A 16,369-nucleotide genomic window follows, 5' to 3' on the forward strand; every position below is an offset into this window, starting at 1 on the left:
AGAGGAAGGAGAAGGATGTGGAGGGGAAGAGGGGAGGGGAAGAGGGGAGGGGAAGAGGGGAGGGGAAGAGGGGGGGAGGAGAGAGCAGAGGAGGGAGAAAGGGGGAGGGAAAGAAGGGGAGGGGAGGGGAGTGTAGAGAAGGGGGAAGGAAGGGGAGGGAAAGAAGGGGAGGGGAGAGGAGAGGGAAGGAGGAGGAGGGAAAGAGAAGAGGGAGGGTTGGGCAGAGGAAGGAGGAGGGGGCAGGGAAGAGGGGGAGGGAGGGGGAGGAGGAGGAGGAGAGGGGCACCCCACCCCCATGCCCTGCATGGTCAACCAGCTCCGCCTGGTGGGAACTTGGTCATATTTGTTTTATCTTCTCTCTCTGAGAACACAGGCATGTATCTTTGCCCTTGAGACTATGGTAGGGACATCCCATGAGTCACCTGCACAGGACCTAGCAGGTCTTCCCATAGCACAGGCGCTCACCCACGTGACGATTCAACATTGCCAAGGAGCTATTTTTGGGTTTCATTTTTTGACCTGGGACAGGGTCAAGGATGCACCTGTTGGCCCCAGGTGCAGACACTAAATGCCTTTACTCCGTGCTATGTAGGCACGTCATCTCCTGGTGACTGGTGATCCGCCCCTCAGCCCGTGGTCCCAGCACCCATGGATGCGTGAGGTAGATCTCCTGATTCTGTAACCCGCCGCATTTATTACCTGCCATGTCCTGTGAAGACAATTCCCTCCCCAACTTCTTGTGTCCTTTTCGCTACTGGCAAGGCCGTGTGGGTTCTTTGTAAATCTGCAGTAATACAAGGCAGTGCCGCTGCTATTCCTTGAGGCTTCCACTGGCTTCTCTGAATCTGTCTGGGAGGATCCCTCCAAGCTTGTTCTGCTGTCCTGTGATCAGTCTGAACAGGGTTCCCTGCTTTCTGGATCTCAGGGGGTTTAGACGGCAGTGACTGTGCCCGCAGAATCCGTCTCAGAAGGTGTGCTGAAAGGTGACACTGGAAGAAGTAGAAAGAATGCAGTGCTCCAGAGGGAGTTTTAAATGAACTCACTAGTGTCATTAGAAAGGTGTGTAAAGGAATTACACAAAGCAAGCATAGGATCTATGGAAAGGAATTGATTAAAAACAACAGTGAGCTATCAGAGATGAAACCATGGCTAGTGAAGTAAGAACTCCTTTTTGACAAAAATTGGAAAGCTGCAGCCCAGAAATGTAGGGTGGGAGATTTGGGCCAGCTTCAGCGCGGCCACATCCCTGCCCTGGTGGTCACCTGGCCCCAGGGGTATGGCGATAAATACCCTTCTCTGATAAAGAGCCAGAGCTTGCCAGGAGGAGGCCATGTGCTCGGCACCTCTGCCCTCCATCTGCTCCTGCCTGGAACAGAAGTGTTGATGAACAACTTGCGGCAACAGCCATCAGGGAGCAAGAGGGCAGAAGCCACACGTGAGGGGTGACAGAGCCGAAGTGGAAAAGGCTGGGGTCCCCAGGGACCCTGTAGGGCTCTGGAACTACCCCCACACTGCGTCTTCCGTTCCTTCCGTGTGCGTGTGATTTAAAGCAAATGAACATGTGTCTGTTTCAATTCCTGGTGGTTGAGTTCTGTTATCTGTCACCCAGATCATTCCTGACCAGTGGGCGTGTAGAGCCCCAAGGATTGGACAGACATTGCACACTGTCAGCAGCGAGGGGGTCCCAGGCTTCAAGGACAGTCCTATCTGACCTGGGAGTCCACGCTTAGTCAGGCTTACATAACACACCAGAAGAGAAGCGTTTGGGGCAGGCAGATTCCCAGTTCACCTCCATTGCATGCCTTTTGGGGTACATTATTTGAAGTGCTGCACAGAGCAATTTGGGGGCAGGGGCAGGGGCCCCCCAGGCATGGGGAGGGGGGAGGTAACAGGACCAAGGCAAAGTGGAGGACCCCAGGACTGATGATATTCAGCATGGGTGGGTCCTCCTGCAAAACCACACATGCCTCCTGGTGAGTAGATCCAGCCCCTGGAAAGGTGAAACCAAATACAAGATTGGAGTGGAGACATACGGGGCAGCTGGCCTGGCCGCCTGGCCAGAGCTTGGAGCCCATTTACCAACATACTGAGGCTGAACCCTGGAGGTGTGGTGTGCAGAGTCAGACCCAGAGCCAGTGAGGCCACGCCTGGAGCTGGGATTCCTCCTGACATCCCTGCTGGCTGATCCACCCCCACCGCCCCACGTCTCAGGCTTGCTTTTACCTAAGTTTGCTTAGAAGCCCCGTTCCAAGTTCAGGAAGTAAATCCTTCCTTGGCTTCCCTGCCAGCCTCCTCCTCCCACTCCCCTCCCTCTTATGCTTCACCCCTCCTCCTCCCCTTTCTCCTGGCCCTCCTCCTCCCCCTCTCCCCCTCCCCTTCCCCCCATCCCCCTCCTTCCCTTCTCCTTCCTTTCTTCCCTCCTCACCCTTCCCTCCCCTCCAACCCCCTCCCTTCCCCCTCCCCCTCCTCCCCTCCCTTCTTCCTCCTCCCCTTCTCTCCTCCCCTTCCCTTCTCCCCCTCCCCTTTCCTTCTCCCCCTCCCCTTCCCTCCTCCCCCTCCTCCCCCTCCCCTTCTCTGCTCCCCCTCCCTTCTCCCTTCTTTCCCCCTCTCTTTCCTCCTCTCCCTCTCCTTCCCTCTTCCCCCTTCTCCCCTCCCCCTCTCTTCCCTTCTCTCCCTTCCCTTTCCTCCTCTCCTCCTCCCTCCCATGTCCCCCTCCTCCTCCCCTCCCCGCTCCCCTCCTCTGTCCCTTTCCCCTTTTTCCCCTTCCTCTTTCCCTTCCTCCCTCCCTGCCATAAATCCCTTCTATTGATTTAAAGCAGCTCTATAATTAGACGATAGATAGTTCTGCCTACATGTTAATCCCTAGATGTGTGATGCCTCGAACATGCCTGGGCTCAACTCCCTTCCCAATCACAGGCTTGCTTCTGAGTGAAGGAATATGGGGTAATGTTTTGCTCTATTGAACATATAGATCCCAACTGATTTTAAATACATTTCATCTGTTTAAAAAGTCTTTCTGAATGTGAAGTTGGTGTGGGTGGCTGAGACCAGGCAAGTCAGCAGCCTGGACATAGCATGTCCGGGAGGGAGAGCAGGAGGGGACAGGGTGTGTAGTCCAGGACCTTTTCCTCAGGAGTCCTCCATTCACTCATGTAGAATGAAAACTGTCCACATAAGGGAGGAAGATATATTTGTGCACCACCATGACCCCTCCATGAGAGCAGAAGCCATGTGGAGGAAACAGACCGCCAACCCAGTTATATCAGGGAAGGGTTTCTGCTGGCCACCACGGTCACAGTGGGTGGACAGACCGCCTGCAGCATCTGCCCAGAATCAGCCCTGTGGACAGGAACCCAGGCTTGCAGCCTGGGTGCAGAGAGTGGACGGGATGCACACCTGAGTACTGGGCATTCCCAACGGGGGCGCAGACTTGCCTGTGGCCTGCAGCCCCCTCCCTGCTCTGTGCATCCCCCCCCCCACCTCCCGCAGAGGTCCTCAGGGGGCCCGCCTTATGCACTCTGATGCTCTGAGAGACCCTGATGAGGGGACGACAGCAACCCAGGCTTGTCCAGGTACAGAATGATATGTGAATGCAGCACTGCTCAGGTGACTTAAATACACACAAACGGGCAAGGAGAACCATGCAGTCTGTGATCAGTACAGAAGGGTCCCGGGGAGGCAGGAGGAACATGGGGAGAGGGCGCCCCCACCACCAGCACAGCGCTGGGGACAAGACAGCAGGAGAGAGGCCCTGACAGGGGGGCAGGGCAGCAAGGTGTCCACAGAGAGGTCGTCAGGCAGACATGAAGCCGCAAGGGATGGGGTGGGGGGTGGGGGCTGGTGGGCATGGAGAAAAGGGCTCCAGGCAGTGGGTGTGGGGTCTGAACAGGGGCAGCTTCAGTGGCCAAGTGGAGGTGGCTGGCAGGGACCAGTGTTTGGGGAGGGGATTTTTTTCTAGCACTGGAGCCACAGGTGGGCCTTGGGGAGCACTTTCCCACCCACTAGTATGGTGCTTCTCTGAGGCAAGTCTCCCTCGAGGCATCCCTTGCACACCACACCCAGGGGAGAGCCAGATGAGGCAGGGGGGACAGTCACACTGCTTGTTTCTCCTAACCCCCCACCCCAGAGCTGGGGCAGATAGGGGGATGGTCAATGAGGGTGCTGCTGGAGGCCCCCACTTTGAGAAGACAGCTCACAGTGTCCCTGTCACCCTGCATTGGATGGCTCGAGGTGACCAGGAAGGTCTCCTCTGAGCCTGGACATGAGGCTAGGGGGACCCACAGCCATGCCATGGGGGCCACCCTCTGCCCTCCATGTTAGGAATAAGGGGAGTAGGCATTCTCCCAGCCAGCCTGAGGCATTGGTGACTGGCCACGGGATGGGCCTGCCTGGTGATATGGGAGCTGGTCTAGGTGGGTCAAAGGCTGTCTGTAGGGAGGTAGATGGAAGGGCAAACTGGGCATTGGGACATCTGGGGCACACAGGGGGAAGCTGGTGGGGGGGGCATGTGTGTGTAAGTGTGTGCAAGCCTGTGTGATGGTGTGTGCACGTGAGTATGTTTGAGGGAGCTGAGATTGTGGAGAGGGACACGGGACACAGGACACGGGGACACAGGGACATAGGACACAGGGACACAGGACATGGGACACAAGATGTGGGGCATGGGGACACAGAACATGAACACAGGACATGGGGACACAGGACACAGGGACACAGGACATGAGAAAACAGTGACACAGGACATGGACACAGGATATGGGGACATAGGGACATGGGGACACAGGACATAGGGATATAGGACATGGGGACACAAGACATGGGACACAGGGCTGGGAATGGGACATGGGGACATGGAACACAAGATACAGGGACACAGGACATGGGGACACAGATCATGGAGGCACAGGACACGGGGACATAGGACATGGGGATATAGGGACATAGAGACACAGGGGCATAGGTCTGGGAATGGGACATGAAGACAGAGGGACGTGGGGCTGGGAGGAACCAGGACACAGGACATGGGACATAGGACACAAGACTTGGGTATACAAGTCACAGGGATACAGGGCTGGGAATGGGACATGGGACATGAGGACACAGGGACACTGGACATGGGACATGGGGATATAGGACACAGGGACACAGTACATGGCGGCATATGGACACAGGGCTGGGAAGAACCCAGCATATGGGACAAGGGGACACAAGGACACAGGGACACAGGACGGGGCTGGAGGTGCGGTTAGGCCAGTGGATCATTGTGGTTCTGGAAACCTGCGTGTTCTGGGCAGCTGGGGCAGGGTCTGGAAGGTGGACTTAGGGCCATACACTTTGGGGTACCCAGGGCTGGATGGTGCAGGCCACCATGGGAGGGGGACAGAGAGACCCACCCAGCCCCATGAACTCAGGGACCCCCACACAGGGTCCTGAAGCCTTTTTGCAAGAGAGGGACAGTCCTGGGGAGCAGGGGTGGGGGCCTCAGTGTCACCAGGACTGTTTTTCTGTGTGGCTGTGATGCTGCATTTGGACCCTTGGGCTCTGAGGCACTCAGCCTACAGCACTGGCTCCCCCAACCCCTGGAGAGCTGGTGGAGCTCGTCTAGGGGCCACTTGGAGAGGGCTAGAACCCCCCAGAGCTCACACAGCAGGTGGGCAGGAGGGGACAAGATCCTGCCCTGGGTGGCACTGTCACTGTCAGTGGTGTCACTGTCAGTGGTGACAGCCGGGGATGTTTGCGTTGTCCCGGGTGTGTGTGTTGTGGGGGGGGCGGGGGCAGGTTCCTCGCTGAATAGCTCAGCAGGGCCACATATGACGAACATATGAACTTGAGGACGGCATGGGGGCTGTAAAGGTTTTATTACGGGGTGTCTGGGTCCGTGCGGTCCTCCCCCCTGCTGCCGCCCACGTCTGATTTCTGCCAAGTATGTGACTCGTCATGCTGGGGAATGTCTCCACTGCTGGGGCTGGGCTGGATTCCCGGGTCCCTGCTCTGCAGGGGTGGAGAGGTGGCTGATTTGCTGGGGTACACAGTGGTGCTCAATGCATGTTCCTGTGTGCTGTAGACTTGGATGGGACAGGCAGGCCCCGAGGAAGCCAGCCCTTCTGGAGGTGGGGTCCCTGGGCCCTCAGGAGGGGTGCCTCGCCACGGGGTCCTGAGGGCCCAGCCCACTCTGGACATGAGGCATGGTGGGGAGAGCCTACATCTATTGGCAATGATGCTTCCGGGGCTGGCTCTGTGTGTGTGGGGGCACTGGCCAGGACTGTCCCTGCAGCCCCCTATCTCCTGCTGTGGGCCCAGCCTTGCAGCCGCTGTGGTCCACGGCCTCAGGAGGGCCATTCCCAGCCTTGGGCGGAAGGTTCTTGAACAGCTGGGGCTTGGCCTGGATTGGGGACATGCTCTAGTGGGCGCTGGGAATGCAGAGCCTGCCTGTTGGTGTGCTGGCTGAGTCTTGCTCCTCTCCAGGCCCTGAGGGTGGGAGCCGCCCGGTGGCCACACCGAGGTCACAGCCTGGAAAGGGCTTGGTTTCTGGCTCAGAGAAGTATCTCTACCAGCCAGTCCCTCTGATCACAGCCAGAACTCGGGGCCAGATCCCAGAGCAGGGCCATGACCTTCGACCAGAGGCCAGGACAGGGTCATGACCCCCAGACCAGATCCAGGGCAGAGCCATGACCCCCAGACCAGGCCCCAAGGCAGGGCTGTGGTCCCCAGACCAGAAACCCAGGGCGGGGCCATGACCCCCAGATGAGACCCAGAGCAGAGTCATGATCTTCAGACCAGAACTCCCAGCCAAAGATCTGTGACCCTCAGACCAAACCCTGGCAAGGCCGTGATCCCCACACCAGAACCTGGGGCAGGGCTGTGACCTCTCACCAGACCCTGGGGCAGGGCCATGACCCCAGACCAGAACCCCCAGCCAAGGGTCTGTGACCCTCCGACCAAACCCTGGCAAGGCTGTGATCCCCACACCAGACCCTAGGGCAGGGCCATGACCTCAGACCAGAACCCCCAGCCAAGAGTCTGTGACCCTCAGACCAAACCCTGGGCAAGGCCGTGATCCCAAGACCAGACCCCGGAGCAGGGCCATGACCTCAGACCAGAGCGCCCCCCGCACCTCCCCCCAGCTAACCTAAGTGCAGGCTGCAGATTTCTCTGAGGGTAGATTTTTGTGAATTTGCACCTCTCTCATAGAGAGCCTGAAGACTGTGAGGCTTTGAGGAGGTGGAAGATGGACAGAGTGGGAGGTGTGCCCTCAGCCCACAATGCGTCTCTGGTCTCCTGGCCCCCAGCCTCAGCCTCCTACAGCTGTGGGGTGTGGTGGGCCCCTCCTGGCTCACCTGGGGCAGCCCTGGGCCGCTCTGTGTGCCCACACCCTGTCTTGGCCCAGGGAGCGGAGAGGTCTGGCTGGGCTCCAGATGGCCCATTGTGCCCACAGCCTCTCCCCACAGGACCCAGCTTGGCAGCAAGCACCAGCCGGGCCCCCTTGCTCCTCTTCGTGCTCCCTTCCATCTCATCTGCATCCTGTGGCCACAGCTGTCCTGGCCCTTGTGGGCCCCGGGGACTCCTGGACCCTTAGGGTAGGTGTGGTGGGGACTGCGATGTTGGCCACCCTTTGTGTTGGGCCCAGACCCCTGTCTCGGGACTGTCCTGTTGGCTCCAGAGTGGACAGACCCTTCTGTCCATCTACTTGCAGGAGGGTCCCACTCAACCTCCTCAATGCCTGGGTGGGGAGACTGAGGCCCGAGGTCCTAGGGCAGACACGAGACCTGTACCCTTGTGCAGGGGTCAGGCTTCAGACAGAGGAGGCCCAGACTGGCGCCCGGCCCCCATGGCGTGGGGTGTCAGCTGACCACTCTGCATGCACACCACATGTCGGACAACGAGGGAGCAGTGGAGCCTCAGACAGATGGGGACAGGCCCCAAGACCGAGCTGGAGGTGAGGCGTCCGTGGGAACTTCCTCCCACCTGACTCCTTCCATTCCTTGTGGGTGCTGGAGCTAGGGCTCAGCCAGCTTGGCCCAGGGGCAGCCCCCATTGGGCCTCTCTCCTGGGCACCCCTTCCACACCACCAACCTCGCTGGGCTTCACAGTTCCTGCCCACCCAGCCTTCTCCCACTGCCGGCTGGAACTTCATCCCTGCTCTGATGCTCGGGCCCCAGTGGACATGTCCCCTCCGCTCCTGTGGCCCACATCCCCTCCCAGGGCTCTGAATTCTGCCAGGACTGTTCTGAATCTCTCTGCCTGCAAAACCCAGCTGCCTCCTGCAGGCAGCCATCCCAGATTGCCTGCTTCCAATGGAGCAGCACCTCTGAGTGTGACCATCTCTGTTCTGGGTGGGGTGGGTCTGTCTTGCTCTGGGGGGTAGCTCAGAGGGAGGGGGAGTCTTGCTGGGGTCAGGGGGGCTGGCCATGGAAGGCTGGGGAGCAGGGAATGGGCTCCTGGCACTCTGCCTATTGGGGCGCCTCTGCAGCTGGGCTTGCACACGGCGGGGAGGCCTAATTGGCTGCGTCTGCAGCCTGAAAAGCAGCCCCAGAGACAGACAGCGGTCTGGGCCAGCTGCCTGGAGCCTGGGGGGCTGGGGGGCCCCCCGAGCAGCCCCACAAGACTGCCCGCCCTTCTGCCTTTCCCCGCTCCGCTTCCAGGACGGCGGGAGTATTTGTGTAAATACCGTGTGCCGCTGGATTCTGGATTCTGCCGGGGTGAAGTCATCCCCCTCCAGCTGGAGGCTGTGGAGGCGCATCCGGGTGGTAGGGGTCTCTGCCTGCCCCTCCCCCAAGGCCTGACAGCCAGCAGCCACTTGCGGGGCGCTGGGGCCCTGCCGCTTGCCCAGTCAGGCTCCTGTGTGACCTGGGCTGTTCCCTGAGCTTGGAGGCATGGGCCTATACACCATCGGCGCTCCATAACTGCACAAGTGGGTGGAGACCCAGGCCTCCCAGAAGGCAGGGGATTGGTGAGGGGCCTCAACACTGAGCAGGAGCCTGGAGTGACCACAGCGGGGAGCCCAGGGCAGGGTGGTATCTGTGTGCTGGAGCAGAGGGGGCAAGTGTCTGCCCATCACACGAGTGCCGCCCAGGGGAGCCTCCCACCTAGGACCAGCCCCACGCATCCCCACATCAGCGGCTCAGGTGGGCTGGGGGGCTTTGTACCCCCTTCCCGGCTCCCCCATCCACGGGACCCTGGTGTCGCCATGCAGAGCTGCCAGGGAGGTTAGTGTGAGATGGCTCTTGGAACACCTGTGTGTGTATGAGCTCTGCACCTGACGCATGAGCCCGTGTGCGCATGCGTGTGCACTGTGGGTATGCACCACCCCATTTAGGCCCCGCGGCCACCCAGAGGAGCACAGTTCCTCAGACCCACTTCACAGGCAGGAAAACTGAGGCACTGGGAGGTCCCAGGGGTGGTCACTTTGGCTCCATTATGTCCTGCCAGCTGATCAGAATTGACAGGTATGGGAGGAGACTTGTGGGCATTCGGGGGTCAGGATAGGGAGTCCTGAGGGCTGGGTGGCTAGACCTGTTCCAGGGTGCTCCTTGCTGGGCCCTCCTGTTAGCCGCCGGAACCCAGGTGCCCTTCACAGCAGCCATGCCAGGTGCTGTCCAGCCTGGAGGGAGATCACGGCCCTGTTCCCACCTGAGACCCACCCTGGTGGTCCCTGTTCTTGGCAGAGCAGATGAGGGGAGGGGGACAGTTCCCTGTCTGCTCTTGGGCCGGGGATCCTGCAGACATAGAGCCCCAGGCTGAGCTCCACAGCCCAGTCCATCCATGCTCCCCACCTAAGGACCCCTCACACCCCAGCCTGGGCAGTAAGGGATTCCCCACTGCACAGCACACGGTGTGGAGCCTGTCATCAATGGGCAAGCCCTGGGTGCCAGCACAGGACCATGTCAGGGCAGTCCTGCACTGTCTGTGGCCTCTGAGCCTGGCAGGGGGATGCCTGTAGGGTGTCTTCGTGGCCAGGGCTCCCTCCCAGAACCCCAGGACTCTGTGCTCAGAGCGGGGTCCCGGACTGTAGACCAGGGCCCTACTGGCATCATGCACACCCACCTGTGGCAGCAACCCAGACCCCGCCTGGCTGGCCGGCTCCCCTTGCTCCTCCCAGATTCTGGCTCCAGCCACTCAGGACCTCATAGGAGTCCCCAGAACTGGGATAGGGCCCTGCTTCCTGCCGTGTGCCCCTTGGTGTGGGGCCAGGGCCAGCTTCCTCTGTTAGTGGTGTCTGCCACTGTGGAGGGTGCCTTCTGGGAGGCTCTGCCAAACTCTGTTCAGGTGCCCACCCTTCCCCCCCGCCCCGCCCTGCCCCCCCCCCCCACCATCCTGGATGCCCCATTCTCTCAACCACTTAATGAAGCCCCCACCAATCCCTGTACTTCCCGCAGCTCCCACCTGGGGCTCTGTGGGGGCTCTGTCAGGTCTGTGGCCCCAAAGCACCACCCCGCCCCCCCACCAGGATGGGGTTTATCCGATGATACCCCTCAGTGCTGACTCTGTTCCCTCACGCAGGCGGTACCTTTTCAAGGTCGTTTCCCCAAACCCTGGCTTCATTCTGAGTCCTGCCCCCAATCTGCCCTGGGCCCTGTTCCATTCACCTCTCCTCTGGCCCTGAGGGACCCAATAGTCTTCTTGGCCAAAAGATGCTGGCAGGTGCTGGGAGGAGGCCGGCCCTCCTTCCTGGGGTCAGCCTTCACCAGAGAAAGAAGGCTCTGTGGCCTGTGGGGACTGTGTCCTCCCTCTCTTCCTCTGGCCTGGGATACAGACGTGAGACTCCGTGGGCGACAGCCACAGCCCTTCTGTCCTGCGAGGAGAAGGCCACCATCTCCTTGCTGGCCCCTTGGTCCCTCCCTGGGCTGTGTTGCCGTGGCCACTGGTGCCGAGCATGGGAGTCGTAGAGAGCTCTGTGTTGGAGTGTTCACAGCCCAGGAGGCGGGTGCTCTGCTGGAAACCCCCCAGCAGCTCGTTCCACATCCATAGGAAGCATCCCCCGTCCCCAGGAGTCAAGCCTTTCTGTTTCCTCCAAGCCTCATGGCATGAAGATTTCCAAATCTTCCATTTGCTAAGGACAAGGTATGAATGCAATCCTGAATGCTTGGGAACAGGCAGTTGTGTTCCAAGAGGGAAACTGAACCCAGAGGAGGTAGGTGGAGAGGAGATGTGAGCTCAGGACTGTTTCCTCTGGCCTGGACCCAGTGAGCTCTGGGGAAAGGGGAGGGCAGTGGGGTGTGTGGACACTGCGAGGACACGGAAGCTCTAGAGGCTGAGGGGGCCCCTGGGGAGCCTGGGCAGGTGAGCTCAGAACTCTGCTCAGCTTCCCTGATAGGTGGTGGGGTCTCTGCGAGCGGCTGGGACCCGGAAGGTCCTCAGAAGACCTGCTCCTGAGGCAGGGGTCCTCTCCTCTTGAGGGGACAGTGGGCTGGGACCCTGGGGCCAAGACACTAGGCCTTGTCTCTCTGTCCCCCAGGGGCTGTAGTAAGACCTGGTATCTGTGGTGGGTGTGGGTGGGCAGGTGGGGGCTGTGGCTTTGGAGGGAGAGGAGGAGGGGACAGGGGGAGGAAGTGGTTTTTCCAAGCGAGCCTCCGTGGGCCTGCCCTGCCCTTCTCGCCACCTTCAGGAGCTGCCCGGGCTCCTCTGAGTCTCACTGCCCACTGGTCTATCCTGGGCTCCGGCTTCAGCTGCAGGACCCCATAATCCCCAGCCCCTTGGCACACCCTCCTTCGTGCCCACCTCTCCCTCCCCCGACCAGAGCATCCTTCCTGCTTCTTGAACTTCCATCTGCACATCAAAGCCCATCTCAAATGCCTCCTTGCCTGGGCCACCTGCTTTGACTACACTCCCCAGAGGGGAAGCTGGACACTGCCCCTGGGTGCTGACACTGTTCTGGCCCAACTTGCTTGTGTGCCTGACTGTGGGCCCTCCAGGGTGGGCTTGGTTCCGAGCCCCTGGGGCCTGGCATGGGGTCAGGTGAATGAGCCATTTAGCAAATGAACCAATGACTCAGCAGATAAATGGCAGAAGGACAGCCAGATGGGGAAACTGAGGCCTGGAGAGGAAGGGAGCTCTCCCAGGCCCTCCCTCCTCTCAGCACGCAGACAGACATCCCTTGTCCCCTCCCTGTGCTAGCCAGCAGCCCAGGCCCTGCTCCTGGGGTCAGGGCTGCTGGGGCTGCTGGATGCTGGGTGCCTTTGCCCGGTGAGACTCTGAGTGGGGCCTGGTGTGGGTTGCTGGCCCTGCACGCTCAGTGAGAGTCCTGCCTATCGGATCTGGCTCTCGCACAGAATGTAAGAAATGAGGCCCTGGGGACACAGCTGGACCATGCCTTCATGGCTGGCTGTGCTCCGGAGCTGAGACTGCCCGGGCCCCAGAGGCCCTGTGTGGGAGAGTTGTTTGACCGGGGTTGCCGTGCAAATGCCTGAGCACAGGTCAGTGCTTGGTCTCTGGGCCTCTGGTCCATGGAACACCCTCCACCTCACCAAGGACACTGCTGTGGGCTCCTGGGTGGGTGTACACATGCACCTGGACCTCTGTGCCCTTGTGTGTCAGTGAGCACAGGAATGTGTCTCCTTCCCAGTCCATGAGCAGAGAGGAGGCCCCCATGTGTGCTCACACAAAAGTGGGCTCTGCAACCATGGTAGTGAGTGTGTGCTTTGTGGGTGCTGTGTGTCCTGGATGGATTGTGGGAGCTGAGCATTCTGGGTGAATGATGGGTGCTAAGTGGCCTGGGTGCATCCTGGGTGGGTTGTGGGCACTGTGCATCCTGGGTGCATCCTGGGTGCATGATGGGTGCTGAGTGTGCTGGGTGCATCTTGGGTGGATCCCGGGCACTGAGCATCCTGAGTGCTCAGTGCTCTGGGTGTGTCCTGAGTGGATTGTGGGAGCTGAGTGTCCTGGGTGTATCCTGGGTGGATTGTGGGCACCATGCATCCTGGGTGCATCCTGAGTGCATGATGGGTGCTGAGTGCCCTGGGTACGTCCTGGGTGGATTGTGGGAACTGAGTGTCCTGGGTATGTCCTGGGTGCATGATGGGTGCTAAGTGCCCTGGGTGTGTCCTGGGTGCATGATGGGTGCTGAGTGCCCTCGTGTGTCCTGAGTGGATCACGGGCACTGAGTGCTCTGGGTATATCCTGGGTACATCCTGGGTACATGATGGGTGCTGAGTGCCCTGGGTGCGTCCTGGGTGCATGATGGGTGCTGAGTGTCCTGGGTGCATCCTGGGTGGATCGTGGGCACTGAGCATTTGGGTGTGTTCTAGGTGGATCGTGGGCACTGAGTGCTCTGGGTACATCCTGAGTGCATGATGGGTGCTGAGTGCCCTGGGTGCATTCTGGGTGGATCATGGGTTCTGTGTGTCCTGAATGGATCGTGGGCACTGTGTGCTCTGCGTACATCCTTGGGTGCATTGTGAGCGCCCTGGGTAGGTCCTGGATGCGTCCGGGGTGCTGGCACAGGCATTTGTGCTCCCAGGACCTCTGGTTTTGAGCTTTGTCCTGCACCCCAGACTGTAGCTGCCCTGCATTTCATACATGGCGGATTTCCACCAACAAAGCTGCCTTTCAAAGGGCTAGGTTTATATTTCTAAGGTTCAGGAGAAACATGTCCAAGGAGCTCCAGGAGGGAAGCTGATCCTTTCCATTTGTTTTTGTGCTTTATCCTTGCTCTTTCCAGAGGCTGAATGTTTGAGAACTGGGATGGGTGGATGGAGAGGCTGGAGGGGCCAGTGCTGATGGCCCTACACCCTGGGACGCCAAATTGCAGGCTCCCCTACACTGCCACTGGTCTCCTGGCAGCTGGTTGGCTACTCAGGAGGGCAAGTGAGCCAGAGGTTCCTGCAGGAGGAGGTGTGCATGGGCCAGGATGATGCCCAGCGAGTCTGTGGAGGTCAGCATGGCCAAGGGGAAGGAGACCCAGGAACTCAGCACCAGCCTCTGCGTTATCTCCATGAGCTCTCCTTGCCCGTGGCACAGCCTACTCTCTGTGGACCGTCCTGTGCTGAGGCCAGCATGCACCCTGTGGCAGGGCTCACCTCTGCCCCTGAATTGGGCTTGCAAACTGAGCCCGTACTTACTCTGGGGGACGTGCCTAGTGGGAGGCAGTGGGGTCAGTATAAGGGCCTCTTCCCTTCTGCAGCCTCAGGGCTGCAGCCAAACCACTGGACACCAGCCTGGGAGGCTGGGACCCCTGGGAGGCAGCCCAAGGCCTGAGCAGTGGGGGAGATGCCACCTTTTCTTTCCTCTTGGCCTGGCAAGCCCTGCACCCCACGTCCGTCTCCTGGCCTGGAACCCCAGAGAGGCCGAGGCCCTCTGTGAAGGCAGTGTGTGCCAAGCCAGGTCACAGCCCTGCAATCACGTGGGCCCTGCAAGAATGCCCCGGCCACTCCCTGCTCTGTCTGCTGGACATCAGCCCCTGGTTCCTGGGCCCCAAGTGTGCTGGGATGCACTCCAACTCTCAGGAGTTAGCATCGCAGAGACCCTTCTTGGTGGGTGCCAAGGCACATAGCCCTGAGACCCTCACTGAGCATCCTGGGCCTGCATGGGGTCACTTGCTGAGCCCCTTCTGGCCCTGCAGGCCTGCCCTGGGACTTGAAGGCCCGTTCTGCCTCTATGCTCCCCAAGGACCTGGGGGAGGAGGGCCATGGCAGGGAAAGCCTGCTGGCCACTTGGGCTCCTGCAGGAGGGAGGCAGGGCCCTGGAGTGCCAAGTGAGGGGTTAACAGTTGTTTCTTTTGGTCCAGAGGCAGAAGGAAGAAAAGTCCCGCCCTGCCCCTCCACCCTGCCCCTCCTCCCCCTCCCAGTGTTCCTCCTTCCTTCTGCCGGTGAATTCCCGGAATTCCTTCTCAATCGCCTGGGTGTGATCCAGCGCCTGGCACTTCTCTTGAGTCCTTACCCTGTGGCCTCCAGGCTTGGAAGCCAGCGCCTGTCCCTGTGATCCAGGGTCCAGGGTGGGGGCTACAAAAGCCCGCTCAGTGTTGGGGGGGCAATTCTTGGCTGGCAGAGGGGTTGTGGACGGCTGGTTCCCACTCCGTGCAGCCACAGGCACTGGGGAGTCAGGAGTCAGGCCAAGACCTGGCCCTGTCCTCTTAGTACCTGGCCTTGAAGGTCACTCCCAGCCACTTCCACGGGAGCCCCTGTTTCTGGCAGGGGGGTGCGAGGTTCTGAACTACCTCAGCACTGCTGGAAAAAGCATTCTCGCCTGTGCTGCCTTGTGTTTGTGGGGGGCTAGACACCCCACCTCAGCTGGGAGTTCTGGTCAGCTGCATTCCAGGACCCCAAAGGCCTGGTGTGGGTGGAGGGTGGGTGAGCGCCTGGGGAGGCCTGCAGCAGCGGCCACAGAGGCAGGCAGCACCTCACAGCCCACTTCCCGCCCCTGGGGAACAGGTGCCTCTGCCTGGATGTGTCCCTGGGGCACATGGCATGCTCTCATTCTAGAGCTGGCCCCTACCTGGTCCAGAGGGTCATGGCTGCAGGTGTAGCCACAATACCAGATCCACCACTGCAGCTGTGCCATTAAGGCCAAGTCCCTGACTTGCAGGAGCTCTCAGAGCTCCCCAAGTGTAGGTTATACTGGCCAGCAGGGGTCAGGTGGCTGACCAGAGGAGCTGACCAGAGATTCTGCTGGTGGCTGCCAAGGATGAAGCGTGGCTTGTCTCTGGCCAGCCTGGAAGAGTGAGGAAGTGGGGGGTGGACCAGTGGACCACTGGACCACTGGAGCCAGTCTAGGCCTGCAGGCTGTCCCTCCCCGGAGGGAAGGCATCTCCTGTGGGCTGTTGAACCCAGACCTGGGCTGTCAGGACCCCAAGATACACAGTGCTGTAACATAGGCCAGGTTCAGGGCAAGGCTGTGCTCAGCTGGGAAAACCATCCTGTGGCCATGCCCTTCCCTTCCCTACAGGGACGCTACTCCCTGAGGGTCAGTCCTCCCTGGGGGACAGTCCTCCTGTGAAGATGCTCCTCCCTGGGGGACATTCCTCCTTGGGGGACAGTCCTACTGTGGAACTGCTCCTCCCTGGGCACAGTCCTCCTGTGGGGACGCTCCTCCCTGGGGGACAGTCCTCCTGTGGGGCACTCCTCCCTGGGGGACAATCCTCCCTGTGAGAACACTCCTCCCTGGGGTACAATCCTCTTATGGGGATGCTCCTCCCTGGGGGACATTCCTCCCTGGGGGACAATCCTCCTGTGGAAACGCTCCTCCCTGGGCACAGTCCTCCTGTGGGGACGCTCCTCCCTGGGGCTCAGTCTTCCCTGTAGGGATGCTCCTCCCTGGGGGACAATCCTCCTGTGGGGACGCTCTTCCCTGGGGGACAGTCCTCCTGTGGGGATGCTCCTCCCTGGGGCACAGTCCTCCTGTGGGGACAGTTCTCCTGTAGGGATGCTCTTCCCTG

The sequence above is a fragment of the Panthera uncia genome (genome assembly GCF_023721935.1).
Source record: "Panthera uncia isolate 11264 chromosome A1 unlocalized genomic scaffold, Puncia_PCG_1.0 HiC_scaffold_17, whole genome shotgun sequence".
NCBI lineage: Eukaryota > Metazoa > Chordata > Mammalia > Carnivora > Felidae > Panthera > Panthera uncia.